The following is a 4,523-nucleotide window of genomic DNA, read 5'->3' as shown; positions in this document are numbered from 1 at the left end:
TAAAGAACTGGCTGGATGGCCGGGCCCAGTGTGTGCTGGTGAATGGAGTTAAATCCAGCTGGTGACTGGTCATGAGTGGCATTCCCCAGGAGTCTGTATAGGGCCTGTTTAATATCTTCACTGATGACCTGGGTGAGGAGATTGAATGCACCCTCAGTAAGTTTACAAATGACACCAAATTGGCAGGAAGTGTTGATCTTCCTGGGGGTAGGAAGGCCCAAAGAGAGATGTGGATAAGCTGGATCGCTGGGCTGGGACCAATGGGATGAAGTTCAACAGGACCATGTACCAAGTCCTTCACTTTAGCCACAACAGCCCCAGGCAGTACTACAGGCTTAGGAGAGAGTGGTTGGAAGACTGGAAGAAATGGACCTGGGATTGTTGGTTGACACTCAGCTGAACATGAGCCAGCAGTGTGCCCAGGTGGCCAAAAAGGCCAATGACATCCTGGCTTGTATCAAAGTAGTGTAACCAGTAGGAGCAGGGAGGTGATCATCCCCCTGTACTCAGCACTGGTGAGGATGTACCTCGAATACAGAGTTGAGTTTTGAGCCACTCACTACAAGAAAGACACTGAGGCCCTGGAGCATTTCCAGAGAAGGGCAATGAAGCTGGTGAGGGGTCTGGAGCACAAAACTTATGAGGAACAGCTGAGGAAACTCAGGGGAGACCTTATTGATCTCTACAGCTCCCTGAAAGGAAGTTACAGTGAGGTAGGAATCATTCTCTTCTTCCAGGTAACGTTGATAGTACTGGAGGAAATGGCCTCCAGTTGCACCAAGGGAGGTTCAGGTTGGTGTTAGGAAAAATTTCTTCTCAGATAGAGTGGTGAGGCATTGGCACAGGCTGCCCAGGGAAGTGATGGAGTCAATGTTCTTGAAGGCATTCAAGAAACATTTAGGTGTGATACTAAGGGACATGGTTTAGTAGGGAAATTTTGGTGATAGATGGATGGATGTTCTTGGAAGTCTTTTCCAACCTTGGTGATTCTAAGATTCTAAGAAGTAGGCTGCAACTTTTACATTCAGGGAGGATAGTTGAGTGTTGGTTATCTGCATGGAAAGAAGGAAAAAAAAGAGCATCTTTTATAAAAGATGAGGTGTGGTGGGGTGGGAATTCCTCGTGGCTTGCCTGGGTCATGGGAGACTTTAAATGTTTTATCTTTTAGTTTTGATGACTGTATTTTAAGGTTTTTGAATGTACAAATACTCAAAGTCAGTGTGAAGCAGTGAGATACTTAGAAGTCAAGCGCCAATCAAAGCAGCTAGATATTCGGCTTAATAGCCATTACAAACAAGTACTCTGTGTCTGTGAAAATGAGACTGTTCATCTCAGTTTTTGGCCTCTGGACTTCTGATATCGCTTTTAGTCCACTCTCTGAAATGTGTTGTGTATATTTAAATAATGTCAATTTTTCAGACGTTCGCAAATTACTTTCAATACAGTTTTCCTTAAATCTTGTAGCAGTTAGAGCTTGCAATTCACTTTTGCAAAGGGGTGAATTCAACTTCACTGAAGCTGTGTCATTCAAGTTAGTGCCTTGTGCCTCTCTGCAAGTTATTAATTGTAATATTTGGTTGTCCTGTGATAGAAATGCATTATGAAATTGTGGGATGAAGGTTTTGTTTTGTTTTGCCTTCAAACTGGGAGAGAATGTTTGAGTGGTTTAAAAGTTGGCAGTTTCCATAGAAATAGGTTAGAGCAAAACATTTTAAGGAGATCTGCTACCAAATAGTCAGTTTGAATAATTCTGAGCTCTGAGATGCTCCAATATTATTAATGATATCCCAGTCAAAGTCACTACCTATATAGTTTGGGGCACTTTGCACGCACTGTATTGCCTTTCTCTCAGGAAGTTTACACTTTTAGTAGTCTTAGACAGGGTTCCTAAAAAGAGAGGAGCCCTTGAACATAGAGTTGCCTAAAAGGACACTGAAGCAGAAGTGGGTGAGGTCACTTTTTCCCATTAAGAAAGTTGAGTATCTCAGGACAAGATACAGAGCAAAAGGGCACTAAGAGGAGAGCTGCTGGCAATCTGAAATGGTGTGTGTCTGCAAGAGGCATGTAGAAGGGAAGACACCGAGTAAAGGTAGGTTTCAGATCCCTTCCCTTTCTTTGGGACTTTGTGGGAATCAGGGAACTGGGGTGTCTGTAGTGCACAGCCTAGAGGTTTGCATTAGTCTCTCCTTCGAAAGGACAGATCAGAGTTACTTATTTTCATTTAGAGGCAGCGAGATGAGAGTTAGAGGATGAAATGACGATGAGTACTTCTGTTTTCTGGGAAGTCAAGTTTTAAACTGGCCTCTGCCAGGAGGATACTGAGCTACGTGCTGATATGCCTTCAGCTACTGCCGAAGATGAGTTAATGAGGGGTATTTTTGGCCGAAGGGAGAGTGAGGAGGGACACATTTAGGAAAGGAGGATGTACATTCTAGTTGCAGGTGTCAGCACTAGTAGTCCTGCATTTAAAACAAACCAACAAACTGGACCTTGAAAAGAGATCTGTAGTTCCTGTGTCAGTGGATCATGTTTGTGAGGGTAAGGTTGAGCCCCTGTTCTCTGATAAGAGACTGCAGAACATTTTTGCTGTTGCCTCAGGTGGAGATACCAGCAGCCTAGAAGCCAGGCTCATCCTCTGCTAAGCCTGGATCCCCTGCTCCCTGGGAGAGCACTCTGATTCGGGGACTTGTGACCCCTTCCATGCGTCGCAGGGAGGCCCTCATTCTATCTACTGCTGTGCACACATTTCTGGGAATGCTTCACAGGATGGAGGCAGAAGCTGAGAAGGAGCTGCCTGCCTTATGGATCTGGTTGGACTTACAGGTAGGTAACATGTTGAGCTGCTCAGCCTTGTCATAATATGACACTTCTGCATGTTTAGGAAGAGAAGAACTGGGTCATACCAATGGTGATGCAGCCCAGTATCTTGGTTTTAGCATAGGACAATGGCTGATTTTATCCATTTTCTTCAAAAGCTCTCTCCATTCCCTCAGTCAATCTGCTCCTTGACAGGATCAAGTAGGATGTGTCATTACTTTCAAGGCTAGGAAGTCCTGCACTGGGTCCAATAAATGTGGGTATTAATACTGCTTACACAACTCCTTCAGTTCTTAGAACTGTGAAGTTTTAGGACAACTAATCTTTTGCAATCTTTTTTTTTTTTTTTTCTCCTTTAGAATATATGCAGTAGCTTATCAGTGCTGTTGTATTCATTTGAACCATGATTGCCAGACAGATAGAAAGCATTTAAATCTTTGTTTGAACAAACCATACAGAACCGTTTTCCACAGTTCATAGATATAATCATAGACAAGTTTCCTTACAGATGTATTTTGTGCCGTTACAAGGAACTGAACTCTTGGCTTGAGACCTGCATAGAGAGCAGAGGAATCAAGCTGAAGTGCATAAGGAAGTAATGAAAAAGCTATAAGCTTCCAGTTGCTCAGCTTGTCTTGGTAAATAAAGTGCCTGGGCAGCTCTCTCTGCTTTTTGACCCTGTCACTTTGTTTCTATTCTGACTGATGCTGTTCAAGTAAGGTTAAACACCAGCTAATAGGAAGGACTTTCCCAATATGTTACATTCACAGCTTCTTACCACTCTATTTTGGCTAGAGGAGTCACTGATGCTTAAAAGACGAATAAACTTGTAGTACAATGAGCTGTACCTGTGAGCCAGGGTATTCATAGCGCTGCAGCAGTCTTGTTGCAGTGGGGAAAAGGCTTTGTTGTGTGGAGTAGTTTTGTGATGGCAATTCAAACTTGCTGTTTCACAGAGCTGTGAACATGGGTGAAGAGAAAGGAGAATACTGCCTCTTTCAACCCCTTGCTTTAAGGCTGTAAATCTTTCCTCTTCCCCTCACCTTGCTCATTTTGTGGTTTATCATTCATAAATTGTTCTCTCTGCCTATTTTTGCTGGGGCACCTTCTTGAATTTTTTGTGGCTTCTGAGTTGCCAAAATGTCAATGATGCTGAAACTTCAATAAGTAGTGCTTTGGGTGATCCCCTTTGGCCTGGAGGAGCTGTGACTTGAGCAGTGGTAGGATTTGACTCAAGCTTGTCCAAAGCTGGGGTCACCAGTTGTCTGGTCACCATTCCCCAACTGGAAACCATTTCCTTCCAGGTGTAACAAGCTTTAAATAAGAGCTGTAACAAGCTAATACAGGTGATCAGGTAATGCAGCCTGTGCCTGTAATTGGCATCAGTAATACATCTGCTTTCTTGGTTGAAGCCTTTTTATAGGAATTGCTAGAACATAATATGAAGAAATTGTGTTCTTCGGAAGGAAAGGACATGAGCTTTGTCTGATCAAATCTATGGATCTCTCATCTCCATATTCCTGCTAACAAAACTGGGGTGAAATAAAGGAAAAAATGCCACTTCTTCTTGACATTTATCTTCCAACAGTCCCCGTTTTGTACTCTGCTAAGGCTACTATAAAGTGAAGAAGAAAAATATGGGGTAAAATCTATCGAGGTTGATAGAGCGTTATACATGCTTAAGAAGGATCACTCATTTGGCCAAT

This window comes from Meleagris gallopavo, chromosome 6, assembly GCF_000146605.3.
Source record: "Meleagris gallopavo isolate NT-WF06-2002-E0010 breed Aviagen turkey brand Nicholas breeding stock chromosome 6, Turkey_5.1, whole genome shotgun sequence".
In the NCBI taxonomy this organism is placed as follows: Eukaryota; Metazoa; Chordata; class Aves; order Galliformes; family Phasianidae; genus Meleagris; species Meleagris gallopavo.
The sequence above is the reverse complement of the archived record's forward strand: the minus strand, read 5'-3'. Positions refer to the sequence as shown.